This window comes from Triturus cristatus, chromosome 2_1 (genome assembly GCF_964204655.1).
Source record: "Triturus cristatus chromosome 2_1, aTriCri1.1, whole genome shotgun sequence".
Classification (NCBI taxonomy): Eukaryota; Metazoa; Chordata; class Amphibia; order Caudata; family Salamandridae; genus Triturus; species Triturus cristatus.
The window spans coordinates 259,976,678-260,003,008 of NC_140581.1; the positions used below are offsets into that span (position 1 = coordinate 259,976,678).

The window sequence follows — 26,331 nt, forward strand, 5'->3', positions numbered from 1 at the left end:
CTCACCACGTCCTGGGGAAGCTTTCTGGGAGTTCTTTCCCATCCGTCTCTCACCAGGTTGAGAGGTCCACGTACAGGGTGCCCATACAGAAGCTCGAAGGGGCTGAAGCCCACTCCCTTCTGTGGCACTTCCCTGTAGGAGGAGAGTAAACAGGGTAGGAGGACGTCCCATTTCCTCCGCAGGCTTTCAGGCAGACTTCTGATCATGCCTTTCAAGGTTTTGTTAAACCTCTCCACCAGACCATTGGTCTGGGGGTGGTAAGGAGTGGTGAACCGGTAGGTCACTCCACACTCCTTCCACATCGCCCGCATGTACGCTGACATGAAGTTGGTCCCCCTGTCGGACACAACTTCCTTGGGAAAACCCACTCGGGTAAAGATTCCCATCAGGGCCCTAGTCACAACAGGTGCTGTTATGGTCCTCAGAGGTATTGCCTCTGGGTACCGTGTGGCATGATCCACCAGAACCAGGATAAACCTGTGACCAGCTGTAGTAGGTGGATCTAACGGACCCACAATGTCGATGCCCACCCTTTCAAAGGGGGTGCTAACGACAGGAAGTGGTTCCAGGGGAGCTTTCAGCTTCACCCCTGTTTTCCCACTGGCTTGGCAAGACACACATGTCCGGCAGTAGGTATCGGACGACACTTTCATTTGAGGCCAATAAAAGTGTGGGACAAGACGGGCGAAGGTCTTGTCTTGCCCCAGGTGTCCTGCCAATGGGATCTCGTGAGCCAACTCCAGAAGGAAGGCTCGATAACGTTGAGGGACTACCAAGGCTCGTGACGATCCATGTAGGGGTGCCTTGGGTTCACTGTAGAGGAGGCCATCCTCCCAGTAAACACTGTAGTTCCCTTCAACATTCCCTGCTGCCTGGGCTTCGGCCTGTCGCCTCAGCCCCTCAAGGGTAGGGCACTCCCTCTGGCCCTGGCAGAATTCCTCCCTGGACGGGCCTCCCTCCACGTGCCACTCGGCCGGGATGGGTAGGTCCTCCAGTTTGGTAACATCCCCCACCGCAGACTCCTGGTCCACCACCTCCGGTGGCCTATCCGTCCTACGGGGTGTGGACGCCGAGGCAGGCTCCTCCTGTCCTCGGTTCTTCCCTTGACTGGCAGCTGGCTGGGCCTTTGTTCCAGGCTCCAGCCGAAACGAACTCCCTCTCCGGGTAGTCGCGGACCTTGTGCTCACACAGGCCCAGTTAGGTGTACCCAGCATCTCAGTAGGAGTCCGGTATTCCACCTCCTTCCAAGCATTGTGCTCCATGTCATTCCCTAGCAGACAATTGACTGGCACGGCAGGGCATACGGCAACTCGAAGTGAACCTGCAACCCCTTCCCATTCAAAGGGAACCTCGGCCACCGGATAGTGGCCTGTTCTGCCGTCAGCCATCGCGGCCGGGTGGAGTACATCGGGAATTACCTGCTCTGGAGACACCAGTTGGCTACGCACCATAGTCATGCTGGCTCCTGTGTCTCTCAGAGCCTCCCCTCTTTGGCCGTTGATGGTGACCCACTGCCCATACTTTACGGTATTTGCGGGCACCTGGATCTTAGGAACCATCTCCCGTTCTCCCAGGGACACTAAAGTGACACCCGCCCACTCCCTTCCCTCAATTAAAGGCATCTCCTCCCCGAGCACTACACTAGCTACTCCGGGGGTCTTTCCTCCAATGGGAGGGGGTGGTCGTTTCGGGCACTTCGCGTCTCCCTTGTAGTGTCCAACGCCACCGCACTCGTAGCAATGGACAACCCTTGGCTGCTGACTCTGGCCAGGATTAGGGTTTCTGGGTGGGTTAGCCCTAGGGGTGAATCCTGTTCCCTTCCCTTGGAAGTTATTTTGGGGGCCTTTGGAGAACTCCTTTTTCTTTTCCCCTCCCTCTTTCTTCTGGGGGGCGCCCTGTCCGGCCTTTTGAGTATCCCCTCCAGTCCCCCTTGTGGACACCCGGGTACTAGCCCAAATGTCCGCCTCCTCAGCAAGCTTCCGGGGATTGGTCAGCTTGCTATCCACCAGGTGTTGACGCAGTTCAGGGAAACATTTCTCAAGCAGGTGTTCCTTCAGTACTAGATCAAACAACCCCTCGTAGTTCCTCACTTCACTGCCCTGAATCCAACCCTCTAGTGCCTTCTTCGCATAGTCCAGGAAGTCCACCCAATTCTGTGTGCCCAGTTTGTGACTACCCCTGAACTTCTGTCTGTACTTTTCGGGTGTTAGTCCAAACTTTCTTATGAGCGCCAGTTTCATGGTGGGGTAGTGGGTCTGCTCATCCTCCTCGAGGGCCAATAATGCATCCCTACCAGCTGGAGGCATGTACTTGTACAATCCCCCTCCCCAGTACTTCTCTGGAACCCCATGGGCCCTTAACGAGACCTCATAGGCCGCTAGCCACTTGGCGATATCGTCACCCACCCCATAGCTAGCTACTATGTCCTTTGGCAGGTAGGGTTTGGGTTCCCTGGTGTACTCTCGTTCTTCGCTGCCACCGTTAGGTACAGGGTGTGCCCCGATTCTCAGAATCTGAAGATCTATCTCTTTCAGCCTTATCTCATGAGCCATCCTCTGTTCCTCCTTCTCTTTCTCCAGCCTTGCTAAGTCCCATGTGAGCGGTCTTTTCTCCCTCCGGTCTGTTAACTCCACTTCAGACAAGCCACCGCTAGAGGCACTGCTGCCCTTCCTAGAAATGGTTCTGGGCCCCGCTACTAGGTTCCCCACCTCAGGTTGGTACAAACCAGCTCCCTCACTGTCGGGCTCTCTCTCCCTGTCCTCCTCCTCAGCCTTGCTTTCTCGGCGTGCCTCCCCCCAAGCCCTTAAGCTGGTTTGGAGTGCACCCTTCTTTGCTCCTGGGGGACAATACACCCCCTCCCGCTGGCAAAACTCCCTGAGTTGGGCCACAGTGTACGTTTCTAAATTCTCCAGTACAAACTCCATCTTGCCCACTCAGGTCAGAGGACAGTTATTTGCAGTAACTATGCAGGGGGGTACCTTATATAATACCTCCTCCCACCACCAGAGTAAATTTGGAAAAACAAAAGCTCACAATTAGGAAGGCCGCTTTGAGAAAACTCCCGGTGTAGGCCTATGGACTACCCACAGTTATTGTTGAGTATACGTAGGCACAGCTCAATCCCACCGCTGAACACCAATTATGTCGGAAATACCCCACTCCCACGCCTGAAGAGGTTGGTGGTAACGGGGTCTTTCCAGGACATACACAGTGGTAGCTTGGCTCGAGTGGTCAGGAATCAGGCACCGTGCTAAGCATACGTCATACCCATACAATAACCATGCGTGCATCCGTTCCAAAAACGACTCTACACCGTAAAAATTATGAAAATATCTCTGTTTATCTTCTTTTTTCTCTTAGTTGCTGATTAAATAAATAATAACACAATCACCATATACAAGGCTTTTTCTGTGGAAGGGTACGTCAAATAAATACTGTCTGAATGATTCAATAAATAGGGGAGATCATAAATAATTAAGGCATAAATATAAGTGCATTACATACAGGCAATTAAATATTATGAGGCAATAAATACTGCAAGCCAATAAATATTGTGCGACAATAAATACTGTGGAACAATAAATAGAGTGAAGCAATAAATAGGTTAAATACAATAAATACAGTGCTCTCAATAAATAATTAAAAGCTGTCAGTGACACTTATAGAATCAGATCACATTTAGATTTCTATGGGCTGATTTGGCCCAGCCACAGCTTGTGGTTAGGTGGATGGCTTGAGGGTGTCTATTCCCTGGCTTGAACAAGGCTGAGGCCCCAACTGAGGTAGATAAAGGGGGGAGATTCTAGAGACCTGGCTCTCTCACTCTACACAACCCCTCTGAATTAGGCTCAGCTCACCCCTGGCACAATCAAGCTGGTTCCAGCACCTCTCTAGCCCCTAGAATAGTCTCTCAGGATTCCACAGGGCCTCAGGCGCCCTCTATTCCACTTACTGCCCTTTTTCTGAAGCTCCGACGCCGCTGGAGTCGTGTCGACGCCGTGAGGCGGTTCCGGTTCGATGTCGGCGGCCTCGGCGCAATGTCAGTTCTTGACGACGCCGGTAGGCGGTTCCGGTTCGATGTTGGCGGCCTCGGCTCGATCTTGACCTCCGGTTCGATGACGTCGGGCAGTCTTGGCTCGATGTCGACTTCGGGCGGCTCCGGTCCGATGGCGACCTCAGGTTCGATGACGTCGGCCGGCCTTGGCTCGATGTCGACTTCCGGCGGCTCCGGAGTGCGATCCCCACTCCCGACCTCCGGTGCTCCTCTCCTCAGGTTCCGGCGACTCCGGAGTGCGACCTCCACTCCCGACCTCCGGTGCTCCTCTCCTCAAGTTCCGGCGACTCCGGAGTGCGATCTCCACTCCCGACCTCCGGCACGCTTCACCTCGGTCTCCGGCGACTCCGGAGGGCGGACTTCACTCCCCCGTCGACGCCGCTCACTCGACCTCGGGTGACTTCCTCCTCGACCTCTGGTACTCTCTACGACCTCCGTCGGCGCCCTCTCTCGACCTCTGGCGGCTCCGGGTACGACGTCTGCTTTTTCCAGTCAGCGCCGCTTCTCCACCTCGGGCTCCGGGTCTCTAGGCTTCTCGACGTCGGTCTCCAGGAAAACCAATAATCAGGTCAGGACTTTGCTGTTCTTTGCTTTTAAGGCCTGTTCCTGCTGTCCAGGTCCTTAAGATGGTTTTTCTTGCTTCTTCCCACACAGGGCTCCAGGCTGGGCTCAGTCAGTAGGGACTAGTATCAAGGCTGGGTTTATGGACCCCACTCCAGGCACAAGTTTCCACCCCTGCTGCCTCACTCCTTCCTCCTTCAGGTTTCTGCTGCTCTCTCTTCACCAGTCAGGTGCCAACTGCCAGCTCCAACTGCCAACTCTCTGTCTTAGCTTCCCAACATTCTAAACCGCCTCCAACTGTCACAGGGCTCCAGAATGTTGCAGAAGGTTCTAGTAGGTTCCAGTGGGTTCTGATGATGTCACAGGTGGCCACCATTTTGTGCTCCAGGCCCTCAGACAGAAGTTCCAGGGGTAGATAAAATGGCTCCCTGAATCTGCATCAACACTAAAAAGTCTGGTGGTTCCCAAAAAGGAAAAATTCTAACAGGGTTTGAGGCAAAAGTGGGACAAAATAAATAATGATGAGGAGGGACCACCCAAAGGGCTGACAGGTCTAACAGCGCCCCACGATCGGAGACGCGGCCGCCCGAAGAAGTGGTCTTGACGGAGGATTGGAATTTCACTGAGGAAGCGCACTGCACGAGGAGACCTTTGTCTTTGCAAGCCGACGTGACTTTTCCGTTTTTCCTGATTCAACCCTCCAGGTGGTGCCGGTCTCTACTGGGGTCTTCTTTGGCACACTTTTGGAGTGACCATTAGGTTGACCAGAGATCAGCAGGTGGGAGTTGGAGACTTCTGTCTGGTAAGGTCGCTAAAGCGACACTCCTGATTTGTTACGCCTGGGCTTTTTGTTTGAATTTGTGATTCACTTTTTGCAAAAATTGAAGGCAGGTAATGTGGAGATTTTTCTCCATTTTAAATATTTTGTAGTAGTAATATTTTACAAGTGTTTGATGAAGCATGCCTGATCTCAGCGCACTCTGTAGGTGGTGTTGCTGCTCTGGTGGTACCAAACAGAGTTTAGAAAAAAGTCAGCCGGCTCCCCCAGAGGGGACACCTAATAAAGACATATATGTCAAATATGGCATTTCTTCCATAATGTACAGTACACTGTGGAACAAATACACAAAGAAAGATTCTGATCTAAAATGGCCTGTGAATGGGTCATTTGATTTTGAAAAGTTTCAATATGTAGAGTAGTGTTTATTTGAAAGAAAAAATAGACAGGATATGTTTGATTGTGTGCGTATGTGGGAGAAAGAATTGCAAGAGAGAGCGAAAAGAGCAGAAGTTATAGCCGAAAAAGAACAACGAAAAACGATATATCAAAAAGCGCTAGAATTAATAAAATAAAGAAAAGAAGGACAAAGTAGAAAAAAAGAAGATAGGGAACGTCGATTAGAGGTAAATGGCCAGCATCCAACTAGGCGCCCTATTTATCCAATACTTCATAAACCTCAGGCTGACTGCATCCTATTAGATCAACCCCCACCCCCGTAAAAATTCCCAACTCCAAGTGCCCCCGAGGATGAGGGTTTTGATGAGGAGCATTTGTCTTCAGAAGAAAAAGATAAAGATAAGCAAATTGGGCGGCAGACTCGCTCTACTTTATCTAGGGAAGAGAAAGATAACTTGCGGGATATTGCTAGAGAGGAAGCACGTCGGACTACTACAGCAAAGGCCCTCACAGTTACAGTTCAGACTTGGGAAGACGCCAAACAGTTTTATTTTTGTAGAAAAATTCACATGGGTGGTGATATATGGTTGGCGGCATATTTGTAATGCAACAGAACCAGATGATATAAGTACTGATTATAAACAGTTAGGAGACGGGACTTTCTTTTTTTCGAACCTACCTGATATGATTAGACAGGGGGTCAAATTACAAGATGACAGATTTCGTTTGCGAAAGGAGAAAGAATTAGCTAGGAAAAATAAAGTTGCAGAAGCAGTTCAATATCAGGCTAAGAAAGTAGATGCTTAGGTAGATGCGAATAAACCTAGTAGTAGTGAGTCTATGAAACCTATGCATGAAGCTGCACCCCTGTATGGTCCTCCGAAGGGTGCGGGAACCAATAATGATAAAACTTCGAATGATGCAAAGGGATATTTTATATATAATTGGGTTTACACTCCTTGGTGAAGAGCTGATGTGATGGTTCTTAAAGCTGCTTTGCCCGACCCCCGGAAAAATCCTGCCGCCTTCTATGAGGAGGTGGAAGGAGCCATTAGCTCCTGCACTATGACCTAGCCAGATATTGATATGTTCTTTGGGCTTATTTTGCCCCCTGATATGTGGAGAACAATACGTAAAATAGATGACAATGCAGCATTTGGTGACACCTGGGTGGAATTAGAAAGAATAGATGCGGAAAGGGAGCCTGCGCAGAAACCTCAGAAGGAGATATTAGATCTTCCTAAAGCTATTGTGACTAAGTTAAAGACTCTCATACCCCCTAAGAAAATAGATTGGACCACGTTAGCGTCCTGTAAACAGAAAAAGGATGAGTCAATTTCTGATCTCTTTTCAACATTTGAGGAGACATTCCATGATTTCAGTGGTCAGTCATTGGCCGATGATACGGGTAAACATTAGTTTGTTGATACATTTGTCGCTAATATGTTACCAGAAATAGCTAGTCACTTAAAGGCCAGCGAGAGTTCTTGGACCACGTCTTCCCCAGTTTCCCTTTTGACCATGGCCCAATATTAGGAGCGACAGGAAGCAAAAGGCAGGGACGATAAGAAGGTTAAAGAATTAAAGACAAAAGTTATGTCGACTCAAGTATATGGTCCACCATTTAGGGGAGGTGCAAGAGGCGGACGCGCAATGTATACACCTGGAGTGCCCCCTTTTTGCGAGGTCAGCAGTATCAGCGGGGAAGGGGCAGTATTAGAGGACGCCCAGGGATTTCAGGAAACAGGGGAGGTACAGGAGCTAGTCCCAGATTTGAAGCAGTTGAACAAGGACCAAATTACTTTAATACTTTTGATAGACGAAATCAATATCAAATGTCGGATTATTCTGCTGATGCTCTGGCAGACTCCGATTATGCATAGGGATGCCTAGGATGGGGTAAGGGCCCGGTTGAGGTGCCAGTAGATCAAATGGGTCCTTATATTGACGCAAACATCTTGGGATTTACTGATCGGTTTCTGGTTGACACGGGGGCTACCTGTAGTGCTCGGTCTAAAAGATTGGTTGCAAGGGCTCCCCTTGTCCGGCACAATGATAACATCGATGGATTCGATGGGACACCTAGACCTAGCCCACTTTCACAGGCACTTGAATTCAGACTTGATAAATTCACGGCATCATGTCCATTTTTGCTTTCCCCTACCACACCGGACAACATTGTGGATATCGATATGCTTAAATATTTTCGGGCCACAATATGTTGTTCTCCAGAAGGTGTGCGTATTATTTTAAATAACAATTATCCAATGGTTGAGAGATTCTGTCTTATCAATGAGGATGCTGCTCTGGCGTCCTTACCTAGTGTGAAGAAGGAATACTGTTATTGTTATCATTTCTTGCCTCCCATCATCACAAAGTCTCGCGAAAGAAATTGCAATATTGTATACAGCAGGTTACCTATTTAGGTCACCTCCTGTCTAAGGGGGGACGTGCACTCACACCAAACCGTATTCAGACCATTCTAGACACTCCTGTACCCGCAACTCAGAAGGATGTTCGTGCACTGATTTGCCTCACCTTTTTTTGTAGGCAGTTTTTCACACATTATTAAACCTTTGTTGGCCCTTTTTTGCCCCTCCCATGGACTGCTGAGTGCTAGAGCGCCTTCCAACAGTTACGCCAAGTTCTGCACCAGTATTAGGTACCCCAGACATGTTGATGAGTGACTATTTGTCCCAGTTATCTTTTATTTATCAGCAGGTGTGGGAAGCTCTTCCTTCATGAGCCCTGCTGTGTTGACAGACCACCGCGACATCCTGGTCACCGAGAAAGGACGATCTGCGTCACCTGAAGGACCTGAGGAAGTCTTCCCGGACCACACGATCTCTGGTACATCTAGATATCTGCTTCGATCCAGGAAGAAAGACATTTCAGCGCAGAAAGTGACTGTTTGAGACACTGTCCTGGGTGGTTAAAGACTGACTACAAAGCGGGGTAGCTTATTAGTGACTACTCGTCTCAATGTTAGTGAAGAAACCAACGCCTGCCCAGGACCACAGGGCACCATCTGCTTTGTTGTTTTCCGATGAAAATGAGCTCGCCTAAGAAGAAGGAGATCGCTGCGACAACGTGCAAGGGCTGTACAATCTGCATCCTTGGTCTGACTTTCACTGCTGCCATCATCGCTACTGTAATGTGGGTAGTGGAGGAAGTAATGCCTGGAGCCTCCTTACCTAACATTACTGTTACATCACTTGCTGCAATAGAGCACCATCATTTTGATTTTCCGCAGCATGAACAGGGATACTGGCAAAATCTGAGAAACAATAAATTTCTTCAAATGTTGCATCAGACACACCAGCTAAGCAATGCTACTAACTGTTGAGTTTGTGGCAAGATTCCTCCTCATCATAACATAAAAGGAATCCCGTTGTCACCGCTGCCATTCTCTCACAATGGCTCATGCCCAGCTTGGTTCAAACTTCTATATGCCTCTAATGAATAAAAAGTGTGTTACCCTGATGAGGAAGGGGACTCACAAGCCAAAGGAACTGTATGGGAAATGGAGGAGTATCGCAGAGGAAATTCCTCCACACGTTATGTTTTCCCCAACATTCGAACGGCGTCGGACTCTTGTCATTGCTGTTACTAGAGCCCGAGCAAATCTTTGTGTGAGCAGTTTTGGTAGTATCCCAGTGGGAAAAAGTGACTGTGCCACAGTATTGAACATTACTGGAACGAACAATAGCAGTTTTCTATCCTCACATAACAGTTATTTCATTTGTGGGAGTAAAGTCTACTATCATCTACCAATTGGATGGTCCGGAACATGCTACGTGTTCTTCTTGCTTCCTCCTGTGTTCCTAGCACCTGCATCTTATCATAAAGATCAAAAACTGTTTAATGACATTTCCTTGAACTGATTCAAAAGAACTATAAATAATGATGAAGTGGATCAAACCGACACTGCATTACAGCAATATGTTGTCTTTAATTTAGGACTCTTTTTAGGTCTCGCCTGGCGTAAGACTGCGCAGACATGCGCAGTCTCGCTGGCGAGATTTAATGTTTTGGTTGGATTTCTCTAGTGGGCTTTAAGCCCCGCCCCTCCTTTCCATTGGCTGGCGTCACCGTTTATGCTAAACGGTGGCCAGCCATTGGAAAGGAGCGTCTCCTGACGTACACTTTTCTCTTTTAGAGCCGTCCCAGTTGGACTGGCTGCCCCGACTTACTGCTGGCGTAAAAGGTTTTTTATCTTTATGGGGCCAAACACACCCCCCATAAAGATAAGAAACCAGTCATGCGAGGCAGTCCAACTGGGACGCTCTAAGAGAGAGTTGTTGTTGGCGTTGCAGCGCGCGCCTGCAGTGTCGGTGACCCGGGCTCACTCCTCTCGGTCTGGCGCTGCAGCAGTTGAACGCAGGGCAGCAGAAGAGGCTCTCCTGCCGGGTTCCGACGGCGTCTCGCCCTTCGCTTTCCCCGGCCTTCACTTTCCCCAGCTTACCTCAGGTCTTGTCGCTGCAGCTGACATGGCGGACACGGAGTCTGCACTGGAGCCCACACCTTTGCTTTTTTTTAACAGCATGACCACAAACACTCTTGAAAAGATGGTCTTTTATACCATTTGCGAGAACACCGTTTGGTCCCTTAAACCCGGAGTGGTAACAGGCTCTTTTTCGAGTGATATTCACTCACCAGGAAGACCCACACAATAAGCGTGAGTGCTGAAATAATTTTACACAGACACAGTATCCTGCCAGGATAGGCGCTAGAACATGACATATTCTCTGCAGCCGGGTACCGCGAGCCTGCTTCGAATTCAGCACTCAATGCCTCTTTGTTATCGCCCCCCCTGCGGAAGCTGAGTGGTGTGGTTTGAAGCGGGGGAACCGATCCCAACCGGGTCGTTTTATGTGCAGGTAACTCGCACAGGTATGCAGCATGCGCCTTAACCGAGTGACTTACCTCCCTACAGTACTGGGGCCTGTGGCATGTTAAGATAAACTTCGCAGCTGACGTGAACCTCTTGAGCTGTCTGACTAGAATTGAAACCTATTGAGTTTGGGCACTCGGCTGTCTGCAGTAGGCGCCTTAAGCACCCTAATAGGCTCTTAAAATAAATCCAAGATGTATTAAACGTAGTGCCCTGAAGACCTGGAAAATTCAATAGTATGCCAAAATCAGGGCTAATCAGTGCATATTTCTGTCAGCCGTTTCTCCTCGTGGACTTCCGGCCTTGAGCCACACCGTGCAGCCAAATGCACAGAAAACAATAGGAAATTTAAAGGGGGGAAGGGCTGGAGGGGGGTGGGGTCGGGCGGAGTGCAAGCGTAGCTTTCATTGACTCTCACAAAACTCATTTTTATGTTCTCGAAGAAGACCCAGCTCCCCTTCCAAGTGCCAAGAAACGTGTTGCCATGTTCCACAGTTGTGTTTTTCTTTGTTGTTGCAGCGAGCGCCAGGGTAGATACTAGAGAGGCGAACAGGCGCCGATTCACAAGAGCGTGGCAGGTCCTCGTGAAACACAAGATGGTCACAGCTCCAGGGATCTCCCACCTGGCTGTGAACGGCCCAGACAGCCCTGGGGGTTTCATTATATGGCTTTGCATCCCGGCACTTGTCGCCTACATTTGTAACTGGAAATGCAAATCTGTAACTGGGAGAGCGCAGAGTGGTGTGAGGTACAAAGCCAGGCCTGACAGAATACCTCACATCAGAATTAGGCCAGCTTGAGGACATCGTCCCTCCTAGCAGTGTGGTCCCTCCTCAAAGCAGGGTGAGCTCCCTCAGGGAACTGTGAAGTCAGGGCTTTAAGTGGGGATGAAAAAACTGGAGGGTCTCTTAAAGGGGCGTGGTCAATGTAATTAAGGGTGTGGCTTAAAAACACATAAAGCTAAAAATCTGTCTTTAGCACAGTGTGTCGCCCTAATTGTATTTTGCTGTTCCTGTCACTGCGTCCAGATATATGATACAACAAGTCACATCATACCTACAAGTCAGGACTATTGGCTTTGTCAATGGTTGCTAGTTGCATAATATAAACAAGCATTGAAAATGCAATAGGCCTCGCCTTTAATTAAGTTAAAGCCGTTTGCTTTGCTATATAATACCATTAGCAAAGCAAATGGCTTTAACTTAATAAAAGGCGAGGCCTATTGCATTTTCAATGCTTGTTCTTTGTTGGTGCGGCTTTGAATAGCAGGAAAATTAGGCGCTTACAAATGTCCAAAATGTAAATGCTCGTTTAGCAATAGACCAAGAAGTCAGCGATATGATGCTGATCGATATACATGATATTTATCGTACCGTTCTAAAGCATCAGAAAATGTCTTAGCTTATGCCAAAAGGGCCATCTGTGGAAAACGTGTAATATTTTACTTGGCATAAGCTGCAGCATTTGGCTGTGGTGTCCATTTCCTTTCCTTCATAATTCTCCCGTCCTCTGTTGCTCGTCGTTTTCTGCCTGTGCTATCTAGTTTAGTTGACTTCCTGACTCAGCTAAAAGCAATGTACGTGCTGAGAGTTTGTAGCTGCCAGTACACCTGTTAACTGTCAATCCTTTCTGCTGCCATAGCACTCCTGCTCCCCCTCCCACTTTGCTGACCAAGTGGTTATTCATCTGCCCTTGTTTGTTGAAAACTATTTCAAAAACGTGTCCTTTCTATTTCTGTTCACATGCTTATACTGCAGAAAAACTGTATAAAAGCTGTGTTCTGTGACTTCAGTGTACTACCTCAGGCAGCATTTGAGAGTGCTGTGTGGACGTGGTCCCACTCATGAGTGATTGATTCCTACTCCAGTGCTGATCTCTACTTTGTTGGTTTTTGAACCCGTGGACTAATGGGTGACCCTGCACCAGTGTACCCCTAAAAAGGTATATTTCCACAACTGGGGCAGGAATGGTTCGAAGTTCATGTTTGAAAACTATCACTTTTAATAAGTACCTCTCAGTGCAATGATATAACGTAACGTATTAATGCCAAACCATCCACATTTTAAAGAAAGACACCTTTTTTTAATTTTAAAGAGAATTAATCATATTTTATGCAACATCTGTTGCATAATTTACATGGAAACATTTTCAGGCCTGGGCTCTTGCCTGTTCTCTCAGAGTCGAGCCAGACCCTTTGTTCGGCTCGCCCTGTTAATTTGTTGACCTACCCACCTCTAGAAACCCATTCATGAGGAGGAAGAGAAACAGGCCACATGTGTTGTCAATACTGGAGCCAGGTACATCAGGATCCTTCAGAGGACAAGCAAAGCAAGGGGTCCATTGCACAAAGCTCTTGAATCGTAATTTAACTAAAAGAAACATCGGAGCTCGGACCCACCCATACACCGAAAGATCACACCCATAACCTCGGCATCATCCTAGATAGCGAACTCTCCATGAAATGACAGCTCAACGCCATTTCCTCACTCTGCTTTTACACTCTCTGCTTGCTCTGCAGAATTTTCAAATGGCTACCCACCAGCACCAGAAAACAGTGACACAGGCCCTCATCACTAGCTGTCTGGAATATAGCAATGCATTCTATGCAGGCACCATCGCCGAACTAATGAAAAGACTCTAGACGATCCCGAATGCAGCAGCCAGACTGCTCCTCAACTTGCCAAAAAGGAACCACATCTCCCAGCACCTGAGAGACTTCCACTAACTACCCATCCAGAAGAGATGCCATTTCAGGCTTTTGACCTAGGCCTACAAAGCACACCATGGCAAAGGACCAGCATACATGAACAACATCGTAAACTTCCACCAGCCACCCAGAAACCTCTGGTCACCTCGTCCTCACACAGACACCGTGCATTGGCCGCTGCCGCACTGGAGGATGATCCTTCTCCCACCTCACCGCCAATACTGCAACCCCCTTCAAACATCACCCTCATTGATAGACTTCAGAAAGGGACTCAACACCTGGCTCTTTGACTGAGTCCCTCAGCCCAGCACCTGGATACTCTTACTGGTGATATGTTGCGCTATGTAAGCACAGTTTGATTGACTGATAGATTGAGGTTGGCTTTGAAATCCATAGCAGGCAAAGCCATGTGGCCCCTGCAGCCAGTCCTGGCTTTTTAAGTAGCAGAACTTTGTAAACGGGGAATTTTTAGCACATTCCTAACAGTGACCATAAGAGGCACAAAATGCTATGTTACTTACTGGCTAGAAGGGCATGTACGCCTAACAAGGTCACACATCACACGAGGCCACTTGGAAACCATAAGACCACTGGCCCACAATGCGCAGACGGACGAGTTGTGGAAAGTTAAACATCAATCTTCGGGCCCACAGAAGCGTGAAATGGATGGTCCGAGTAGGGAAGAGGTCTGCATTCATGAATGCTTCTCTGATCTGTAACAGCAGCACGTCGTGGAACGGGCCTCTTAATACCCCACACCACAAAACACTGTATGTGCATGCATGTGAAAGGAAAACTATAAGACCCTGAAAACTTAGAGCAGTTGTCTGAAAAGCTATGACTGTCAGAGAACAGGCCGCATTATACGTAAGCATCTGTCATTGTAGCATTGGTGTTTAACCTCAGTAAATAAACTACATAGTTTTGATCATTGGATCATCTCTGCCATCGTGCTTTTTAAAAGGGATTTGCTGCTACTGAAAAAGTCCTGCATTATTGGATGTAGAAGGGCATAATTCTTAGTGGCATGTGGCACCTTAATACGAGATATAACACGCAAGTGCTATAAATTGTCCACGGCCGGAGGACTTGGGTGAAAAGCGTGACTGGCACATGAACGGAGAACTGCGGTTATTAAAAGGTGCACGTGCAGCAGACGGGGAGATCCGGTCTGTTTGCAGCCGGACTGAGGGGAGGAAGGCACTTGACAGGCACGTTCTACTACTTAACTTACAGCCCAATCGATCTGGTAAAACATCAGAGCTAAGTCGCTAGACGACAACATCAAACCCTACACACACATACAGTATGTTGAGCAACGCAAACGTTGACCGCTGAAATCTATTTCACGAAACTCAAGATAATATTTATTCTATAATTAAAGGGAGCTATTTAGCGTTTCCATCTTTCTAAATGTGTTTGTCAGGAAAAATAAACAATATCATAGTGTCTGCTACGCGACTTGAAAATGGGGCATATTTAATGTCTCAAATACTTCATTTTTTGTGCATATTTTATTCTAAGGACTTAGGTTCTGACAAAAAATGTATTTACCTAAAGTCTCGCCCTGCCCACCCCTCTCTATTTTACTGATAACGCTGCTATTTTCCTCATCTGGAATCAACTCAGTTCCATGAGAACAAGATGAGGGCTTAAGAGGGAAGAAGAGAAAATGTTTTACCTTAATAAATACCAATCATGTAGAAAAGATTTAAAAAAAAAAAAAAAGATGGCAAACAGCATTATGAGCAGGTTAATAAAATATAAATAGAGGTGATTTTATACTGATTGTAACAGGACCAATAGTAATAACAACGGGAACATGTATTATACTGTAGTTGCAATTGTATGGCGCATTATACCCATACTGAGGCGCTGAAGCGCATTAGCGGACGAGTAGTACAACACTGTCACGCTTGACTGCATGAACGCTGATTTGTCGTGTCCTCTGAGGAAAGCGTTTGGTGTCATGTTTGATGACAAGTGCAGTCTCTGTTCTTAAGCATTGTAGTAAAGAAGAATGAACGATAAACACTCACATTTTAATACATTTGTGTCATGCCTGATTGGAAGTGCGGGCGTTAAGAAAGCGGTCTATGTGGTGTTTTAGTGATGTGTGTGAAAAGTATTGGAATGCACTGCTCGGGTCGCTGTCAAATTGAGTTGTTCCTGTGATATAAGCTCCATCTCCCGGTACCTTAAATTCCTTATGTGACACATGAGAGAATTCCTTAGCAGCCGACTACTTACTGTCTGCATATGTACTATTGTCTATGGGGGGGGGGCGAGGTGGTGTGTGTGTATATATATACATATATAAAAAACATATACTTATATATATCTAGGTAAATATACACAAACAAACGTGGTTCTATTGTAAAGCGCTCCGACACCTTTGGTTAAAGTCCGCGCTATATAAAAATGCAATTAAATAAATATATATACATACATATAAATCTACATATTATATATATACACACACACACAACTGGTGATCGTGTAAAGCGTGGTCGAGTTCGCGCTATATAAAATTGCAAAAAAATAATAGCACAGTCCACATTGCAACATACACATCTTTATCGATCAACCTCTCCCTAGTGCGAACATTACTGCGTCACTCCTATGCCCCCTGTAGGGAACAGACGTACACAGAGACTCGCCTGCGTCATACGTACAGAGCTGCGGCCCCACGTCCTGCCGCGTCCTAGAGGAGCTGCTGGCCTTGGTCTCGCGTTCGTGCCTGCCCTGCTTCCCGGTGCCGTCTGCTCCAGCTCCCCGCCTCCGGTTACTCGGAGCTCGGCTGCCGCCATGGCACCGCCTGGCGGTAGAAGTTCCCCGGCGGTGGCGTCCTCCTCGCCTAATCCTCTCCCCGGGGCTCGGCGTTGCCCGGTGTCCCTGCCGTCATCTCCAGACTGAGAGCGAACCTCCTGTAGCCGGGACAGCTGGGCGGCAGAGAGCGCTGGGTCTCCGGTTAGTCACATGTTTGTGGATGAATCGCGGCTGCTCCCTCGTGTGCGAAGCTGCCGACAATCCATGTGAAGTCCCAACCCCTTTCCTAGAACCTAGCAGGATTACTTTATGTGGTATAATCTAACCGACTTTCCAAAACCCATAGAAAATAATAAAGGAATACAAAAAAAAGTAAACCGATGCCTGAGAAAATACCAATTTTATAATTGGGCCAAATTAGGCTTAGCTCCACCGGACTTGGAGTACCTTGATACTGATCGGATTCAGTAAATACGCGTTTTAACTATCATTGTCGTGCCGAAATCAGCCCACGTTTTCCTGACTGTGACAATGCCCACAGCGCCGTGGGCGCTCCCTCCTGTGACCAACGCTGCCCTGTTCTGACCTGGCAACGATCCCCTCCCCCTTGTGGTAGTGCCTCCCTCTCTCGCCGTCTCCTCCTCCTTTCTCTCCGTTCCCAGTGGAAGCGCTGCGTCCAGACTGTGCCCAATGAATACACCGCTTCACGTGCAGACACTGCAATCGATACCGCTCATCCGCAAAATCAAGGGCGCCCACGTCCAGGGTCGAGGAGTATCGCGTTCCCACACTCCACTGGTATCCTCCTTCGCCAGTCTCTTATCTGATCACGGTAGAGAGGCACATTACCCAGGCAATCCCCACAGTTCACAGGGCTATAAGATTCCACGTGTCATCAAACATGCATGGCCCGGCTTGAGATCGCGCGGGTCCTGGTGGCTTTGCATTGGCCAGAGTAAACCCTAATACAAAAGTTCTGCTATTACAAGCCGTAATAGGCCTTATTATAACTGAAAGTTCTGCACCTCCTGGCGTTATGCTTTTCTCTTTTGTCTCCTACCCTTAACCTCTGGCTGTTGCACTTTTCTCTTATCTCGCTCCCTGACCCAACTACCTCTTCCTGATACGTTAAACCATATATGCTATTTAATAATATGTTTAGGGGGCATCATAATTCATTAGAGAAAGGAGTCCTGGGCCCTTCCTTACTCAACATATGGTAATAAATAGCATATGACACTCAAGATTTTTTCAAGACTCGGATAAGTCAGTTTTAAAGTTATGCTATCACCAGTGTGAGTAGTTCATCTTGTCTTTGGTTTCTTTGCATTCTGCTACTTACTGTGGTGAAGTGAAACTACAAAAATAAGTTTGCAAAAACGGACGCAATTAGTTGAATACAGTGATCTCCGACGTGAGATTTCCCGGAAGGTAGTATTTTTAGGTTGAGTAGGGGGAATAAATGTCATTACCACACAAATTATCGTTTCAAATCCTAGAAAAGTATAGTTTAAACACATACTCCGTGACATCATGATGGCATGGCGCGGTTGAAGTGAATACAAAAAGTATTGGGGCACGGTCAGAAATATGGCTAAAAAGAGCAAAATATTCTGAATTCATTTTTGTTGGCCTTTCACCTTCATTTAACTGCATATAAAATAACACCGATAATACAAATAAATGCAAGTTAAGGTAACACTTAAAAAATACACTGTTAAGTCATAAAAACTTAATTTGTTCATGTGTAATAACTGCAGATGTCTGTGTGTCCAACGAGACCGTGTCAGAATGGTATTCTGATTGATGCAATGGGGGATAGCTACATGTGTTTATAGTGCTAAGAAGTCCCGAACTGTGGCAAAATGTGAAGATACATTTAATGTTTACGGTAAAGCAAATGCTTTCAAAACATATTTTAGTAAAACGCAGCTAGATTGGAAACATTTGATAGAAGGACTAACCTCAGAATTCAGCTGGTAACACCATTACACTAATTCTAATAAAGAATACGCTTTTGTCACTAAAATGCTTCTAATGACACTACCAATAAAACCTGTACTTGCTCTCCAGCAGCCTTTACATTTGCTGATTAAACAGCGTCTCACATTTTACATTTCTTTGAGGTAGCAGGCACCCTGGTGAGAAGGCTTGTTTCTTCTTAAACTGTCACTCAACTTCACCGCACATGAGACCCCCTCTCCCCGCTCTTTCAGGAGGAGTCCCCTCAAGGTCGATATTTACTAGTCGGGGATGGTTGTTTTTATTAACACAAGGTATGAGGACTGTAAATTGTCAAATTAAAAATGCATGCGTCTTTCCTCAACAATCCCACCCACCTCGCCTTCTGGGCTGATTACCTAATTGCTTTAAACAGACTTCTTGGCACAGAGATCCCGTTCTGCCAGTCCTGCTTTTCCAGCAAAAACACAAAGCATCCTGGGACTTGTAATATCTTAATAATGTGCGAAAATCTAAACTATAAGACTGGCATGAAGTCGCCCTTCTGCCTCTGCATCAGTTGGCCGCTATAGCAGTGATTTGCAGTGTATTAATACATATATACACAGGCTGTTTCAGCTAACATGCGAGTCTTCTTTAATTTGTGAGAACAGTTGTGGCAGTTTAACAGGACCAACGGCGAAGCAAGCGTCACCCAGACAGAGGGCTTCTGCTATACATTTTCTGCACAGGTCTTTAAATTGAAGCCAGATGGGGATTCCCTTAAAGAATCAGCTACCATCCTCAGTTCTGGCTGCAGCCCATGGGGGGAGACATATTACGCTGCTGGGTACTCCTTCATCATAGTTCCATCACCATTCCCTGAACAGAAGATTATTTACCTGCTCTTTTATTAAATTTAGCAGGATAAACCAGAAAAAACGACATTGGCTGTCCATTTTCTCCCAGAGGCCATTTTCACATTATTTATTAAACACCCATTACCTAGAATATGCTAAGGATACTTATCTAAGCTAATAGAATTTACCAGATGACGCAGCACTTTTTAAGAAAAAATATGTTAACCACTTCGACTGGTTATGCCAATTGCCTCAAAGAATAGACTGTAACATACATTGCTAGCAAAATATATCCCAAAGTTACAAAACAAGAATAGTTTGTGTTAAATAATAACAGGGATTAGCCACAATGTGGTCGTAGATAAAAAAAAAAAAAAAATCTAAACAAGCATTTGTAAATTCAACAGGTCTGGGTTTTATGTACTAATTTAGTGCGAGTTACAAGGAACAGAAAGAGAGGACTTTCGTAGGAAAGTTTTCCTTCATACAGTCCAGTGCAAGCATTTGGGTGGTGACGGAAGGATACACCCAAAAAACAAACAGCATTAGGTGGAAGGGCTCAGCGTAGATGTGATTAAGAAAGTCTCAAGCCAATGGCTAGAGAGGCTGGTGACAGACAGCCAATGGTTAAAAGAGAGAAATCCATATTCCATCTTATGCATATTGTAAGAAGTCAGTCAACACCTGTGCTGTGAAAAATCCAGACCTAAAAAGTGCAATGAAAAAACACTGAGGGCCTCAGGGCCAGGTAGGAGATGGCACTGGCACAAGAGTTCACGCTTATTCAGCTAACAGCATAGTAAGAGTTTTTTTCTACTGCCCTTGTGAGTAAAAAATAAAATAAAGCACAAATAACCCCTTCGTAGCTTGGGAAGGATGCCAATTTTTCCTAACTACTTGACCTCGATAATTTTCCTTTCTTTTAAGGTTCCCTGTTGACAATAAAAGCAAGCCATTTCTTGAGGGTTTAAAAAAAAAAAATGTGCAACCCAAAACACACACAACACTGATCTGGCTTTTAACAACAGTACTCAGCCCCTGCACTTACACAATGGCCCATCACAACATCTCCCGGCGATTGTTCCGCCTATCCCACCAGACATTGATGCCAGACCACGGCCCATTGCACCACCTATACTGAAGACTTTGCCCAGCACCGTGACTTTGAACCTCCCTCCCGCATCATACCCTTATGTCATAATTTTAGCCGGAGTCCCCTGTTTGTCTGACACGAAGAAGGAATCATGGGTGGACCTTCGTAACAAATGTGTAGACTGGTTAGGGAAACATAAGGGCTTTGAACCGGCCAGATTGCATGATATTATAATGGTGCGGAGAGTGGGATGGGTGGGCAATTCGGCCAAAAATATCAATGGGGATTGCATTGTCATAAATTTTTCCAGACCTCATATTGTTCAGTCTCTAATGCGCTCCCCTGAGTTATTGCCAGGGCTTACGACGAATATATGCATGTTTTCCCTTGGCCACTTTTATAAACCTAACTCCAATAATTGTATGACTATATCTACGGCCCTCCCTCTGGCCAATCGTTTCTTGGCTCTGTCTGATTTAGATGTCCCTGATTGACAACCAAGATCGAGTAATGAATCTTCTCCCCTGTCGCTGATTGAGGACCTTATTCCGCTGTTAGCCCCCGTAACTGTCCCCCCCGATGATCATGCCAAGTCACCGGGGTGTACAGTACCAAGGACTGGCACTTCAAATTTTCTAAATATTATAAGTTGGAATATAGCAGGCCTCAAGCAAAGGCTTTTAGACCCTGGGTGGGTCAACTTTATCCAGAGTCAGGATATAGTTATGTTACAGGAAACGTGGGCTACTGAGAACTTACATGTTAATGGGTTTCAGTGCTATAATATTCTTGCCACTAAATCTAGGATGGGCCGCCCCTCGGGAGGTTTATCCATTTGGATCAACATCTCTGTTGGAGGCTCTTCCAGGGTCTTGCAGACGAATAATCAGAATTTCCAGGCTATTTTATTTAAACAGAAAGCTAGTCTTTTTCTGATCAATTTTTATAATAATGATTTTAGTTTATCATCTAATTTACATTTTAAGAACCTTTTCAATTTTATTACCACTTTGGAGTCTAGGGCTGATTTTAACGATACTTCTGGCCTTGTACTGGGTGGTGATTTTAACGCTAAACTAATCGATCATTGCCCAATTAACAAGGACTGTAATTTGGGCTCGGGGTGTCAAAGGGGTGCGGAACTAACTACCTTTTTGAGCACACATAATTTGGAGAACGCTATGGACCGTTTCCCGACTGTCCCACTAGTGCCCACATTTAGAGGTAGAGATTGTTCCTCAACAATTGATTACATTTTTATTTCCCCTGGGCTGGCAGATTGCATTAGTAAGGCTATGGTCATCCCAATGTCCCAAGGGGATCATAATCCTATTAAGATCAGCCTGAAGATCATCCATCGACCAGTTTACAATAAGGAATGTGGTGCTAGGGACCTCTCCACTGGCTCAAACAATTTCAGATTAAAATGGAGGGGCATTAATGTCATGACAACTGTTCAGACTCTGGTTAAAGATAACCTCCCGCTTTTTTTCTCATGTTTGTCTGACTTAAGTCCTAACCCTGGGGCAGTAGACGATTTTGTTAAGATCTGCTCAGTTCTTCGAGCACAGCTTACTATCCCACTGCGCGCCACTACAGAAGACCAGGGATGGTTTGACCATGAGTGTTCCTTGGCAAACCGTGAATTGCGACTAGTTTTATCTGCTAGCCCGAGGAACCTGTCTGACGTAAAAAACGCCAGGATTCGCTACAAACTGGCCATAAGCAAAAGGAAGGAGGAGATCCTCGAGGAACGTTGGGAGGTGCTAGCGCAAACAGCCGCCCGGGGAAGGGGGGATATCTTTTGGGGTGCGGTGAAAGACCTGCGTTGTTCGGGCCAGCTTGCGACTCCAATGGATTGCACCATCCCTGGAGCCGCATGGGTGGACCACTTTTCTAAGATCTACGCGGCCCCACCCTCAGGGGCGGCAACCCCAATATTTAACAGTCCCCTACGGGTCGATATATTATTATCTGAGGTGGAAGAGGCCATCGCACAGAGTGCGGGGAATAAAGCCCCTGGCCCAGATGGCCTCCCAATCGATATCATTAAGGCTCACCCTGACTTATGGGCCCCACTTCTGCTGAATGTTTTTAAGAATTTAACTTTTACTTCTCCACCACCATCAACTTGGTCATCCAGTATAATAGTGCCTATCTTTAAGAAGGGCGACCGCTCCCAACCGGCATGTTACAGGCCTATCTCCCTTATTGATAACACTTTAAAGATTTTAGGGAGAGTATTGTACAATAAAATTTTATTATGGGCCGAGGATAACCAAATTTTAGAGAGCTGCCAGTTGGGTTTCCGCAACAAAGTCGGTACCGCGGAGCAGTGTCTTAACCTGAACCTCATTTTGGGCAAATACACCGTAGCACGTAATTGCCCAATCTATCTGGCCTTTATGGACCTATCCACTGCCTTTGACCTTGTCAATAGGTCGTTATTATGGAAGGCTTTACTGGATTACGGTCTGGATGAATCCTTGGTACATTTCCTGGCCTATTTGCACAGAGACTTGAAGGCCTGTGTTAGGATTGGTATTGGGGGCGAGGTCTCTGAGCTAGTTACAGTTAATAGAGGGGTTAGACAGGGCTGCGTCCTTGCCCCCCTCTTATTTATAATATATATTAACGGCCTTCACAAACACCTGGTTTCTTTAACTACCGATGTCCCGTCAATAAAAGGGAATTATCTCCCCGCTCTGCTCTACGCAGATGATGCGGTCCTTATGGGGCGCACCCCAAACGCTTTACGCATCTTAGTGAATGGCTTTGTTGCACATATGGATTCCCTAGATTTGAAGACTAATTTCAAGAAGTCTTTTGTAATGTCTTGTGGCCCGAAGAGGCGTCACATTGGCAGTATAGTTGTGGGGGCTGAAAGATTGGGCGCTACTAGCAGTTTCCCGTACTTGGGTGTGGTCTTTGCTGCGAACAACTCCTGGCATGGGCACATAGCCCACGCCAGGAGTAAGTTCTCAAAGTCCATTAACTGTATTTTGAGTCTCCCCCGTCCAAAATTAACCGGGGCATTGCCTGCTATTCTAAAAATATACAAAACCCAATGCGTCCCGGTTGCTACCTACGGTGCTGAAGTTTGGGGAACCGCTAGATGTTCCGATTTAATTATTGAGGAACACAGATTTTGTAGGAAACTTCTATGTGCTCCTATCACTTCCCCACATTTTATATGTCATAGGGAATTGGGGTTGCATTTTATAGGGGATTTTATTCGTGCACGCCCAGCCCTTTTTTGGTTGGCGATTTGGAAAAACCCTGCCGCCATTTTGACTAGGGATATCATCGAGGATTGTCTACGCTGCGACAGGGGCCTGGCTATCCCCTGGTTATCAGGGGTGTCTAGCGTATTCCGCAGCGTGAATCTTGAAAACATCTTCCTAGAACCAACTACCACTGTGCTCCCCACCAAATGCGAACTTAAAAAAGCACTTTATATGTTATTTGACGCCGAAAGGGTAGCTAGGGAGTCTCTGAAACCCAGTGTCCGTGGATACCTAGCCCATAATCTTACAATTTATCCGACACCTAGTTATTTAACTCTTCCGTTGAGCCATTGGGAGCGTGGCCTTATATTTCGCCTTAGGGCAGACACCATTAAATATGCACTTAGCTTTCCTTTATGGAATTTTAATGACCAATGTGCTGAGCCATGCCCTTGTGACTCTCAGAGTAGGCAAACAATTTTACATTTTTTATTTTTTTGTAAATTTTATATGAAGTATATTAAATGGTTTTTATCCCCGTATTTTAAAAAATTAAAACCCCTTAGCCTGGAACTTGCATTTTCAATGATTTTGTCCCTGGATGACGATGAACTTGTCTTTCGCGTGAGCTCTTTTCTAAAAACTGTGGTTCGTGCCCGGCTAACAATGTCCTAAAGTAATATGGTTTACCCCTTATGTGCAAAACAGCATTTTATTGTCTAATTGTATGATTTTATAAATGTTATGTTTTTTTTTTTCTGTACTTTTATGGATTGTAATGATCCGAATAAAGTTTTCATTGATTGATTGATTGATTGATCTGGCTTTCGCATTTTGCTGTCCTTTAGCATAGACAAACTCACCTGTGTGGTACCACTTGAAAAGGAGTGTGGACATGCAGAGAACTCTGCATATCATAGAGCATAAGGGGAGTCGAAACTTCACTGAACTAAGGCTATTCGCTACCACAGACACCACAGGATATCTATTTAATCTTTGGATTTGTGTGGTCTTGCTGGAATTCAGGGGACACATAGTTCTCGCTATTGAAAAACTTTGAGCGAGTACATTCTTCATCACTGATTAAAAATGTCTACCTTAATGAACATGTGCAACAGCTGCACAGACCATGATCTTTGGGAACCATTATTTGGGGATCACATGAAAGAGTGAGCAGGTTTTTGAAGGAAGCAATGTGCAGCAGGTCCAATGGCAGGGTACATAGATACTGAGAGAGCATTCCATGTAACCCCATTCCCAGATTTCCGAGTACATCTACTTCTCAGAAATAAATACTGTTGTGATGTTTTCTTTGGTGCTATCACTAATTAGTGACAAACTGTGCTTATGTGACTTGTTAAATGCAATTAAAAATACACGTCATGAATAAAACTTGGTTTCAGCTCCTCTACACCCGATTTTATACCCCCCCCAAATTCCGCATTTGATACCGGATCAATTTACATTAAAATGGGAATGCCCAATGGTAGGGCATGCACTGTTTGTACTCTACCCTTTATTTAGACAAACATTTATTTCCCCAAAGCTGTCCTACAATTGCCTGGTATTGTATGTACTTCCTTTTATTAGGAGAATGACCTATTTCTGAAATCACAGCGGATTGGATACTGCAGAAATCGAGAATGCGCACAGTGGTGGCAGTTGAAAAATCAGCTTGCTGTGTGGCTGTAGTTCGTCGATATTGATGGGAGAAAGGTTGATGGTGCAGATTTTGAATACTATATCTGTCTGAAATGTACTTCTAGTGATCTATTTCTTGGGAGTTTAAGCAGATACACATGAACCCAAATAACAAATGTATTGTGTATATATGTTCAATAATCCTTCAAGAGTGACAATACATTCGAGGGTTTTCAATATTTTCCATATTTTAAAGGGCAGAACAACCTAATTAAATAAATTTGAAACGCCTGTTAGTTCTGCTTATTTATTTCCACCATAACAAAGGTAGGGCTGTTTGAAGACTTTACAAAGGAAAAGCATCAGACATCCACTCCTAACCCCCACTGCTAACAACCAACACAGATACCTGTTTGAAAATGAAAGCTATCAGCTCAGTTTTCCATTACTTACCGATCCACAGACAAACCCCAGTGCTTAAAACAAATCCAGAGAGGCTTAGTGTAAATATTCAAAGTGATCTGATGAAAAGCACAGCTAAAGTAAAGTGCCCAGATCATTCATTGACCCAATCCCTGCATCTATCACTGAAGATGTGTGCTACCAGCTTTTACCCTTCTGAACAAATTCGTTAATTCATCTCTTGCACTAGATAGTTTCCTGGGCTGCCTTGTAACAAGGCATGTCAACTTCTGCTGAAGAAACCCTCCACAGTAGTTAAGATTTTAGTAACGTCCAGCTTATCTCTGAACTTTTCTTCCATGTAAATGTAATTTAAAGTGGTACAGCCTATTAACTTAACATTATCTGTGAGGAGTTCCAGTCGAGCTTCACAACAAACTGCACTAATGAGACTGTACTGGTGTAAGTTAATGATGATGGATCCTTGACCTGGGTGATGCTTGCTACTTGTTCTCATTGATCTAGCCACGGCCCTTGATAGCAGCATTGATAGTTTAGTCCTTAATTGGCTCACTTCATATCTGACTAATGATTCAGATGGGTTAAAAATCAGCAACTCCTTTTCTAGCCCTGCTAACAGTGCCAAATAACAGCTAATGCAAGATTACATTTTGGCTACTGTCGTTCTTAATATCTATCTTCAACCTCTTGTGTCATCCTCAGGAACTCACCAAAACGTAGATATTACTGAACTCTAACACTAGAAAGGCAAGACAAGTTGGAGAGACTAGCAGCAGAATATTGTAAAGTATATGTTGACAAATTGGTGCCAAGGCTGTTAAAACTTTATGGGACACATGCAGAAATTGCATGACCGCATTTAAAGAAGCTATGAATATTCCCTCCCTAAACATGAGGTAGATATGAATGACAGAAAGGCCTACAGACCACTGTCCATTTTGATTGTTGATAATAAGATTTTAAGTAAAATGTCACCTGACTTGG

At 45.8% G+C, this 26,331-nt stretch overlaps 1 protein-coding gene across 4 annotated transcripts in view; it reads right to left on the bottom strand.

Annotated features, from left to right (window-relative positions):
• LOC146864068 (prolactin receptor-like) overlaps positions 1-26,331 on the bottom strand; it is a 620,035-nt gene that overhangs the window by 134,860 nt on the left and 458,844 nt on the right. The window contains exon 1 of one of the 4 annotated variants that reach the window (XM_085630988.1): positions 16,069-16,746. The exons of 2 other annotated variants lie outside the window; for them this stretch is intronic. The gene's annotated coding sequence lies outside the window, so the exon portion shown is untranslated. Of the gene's footprint in view, positions 1-16,053; positions 16,747-26,331 lie in introns of those variants that run through there. One more of the 4 variants, XM_085630989.1, reaches the window with a different exon arrangement.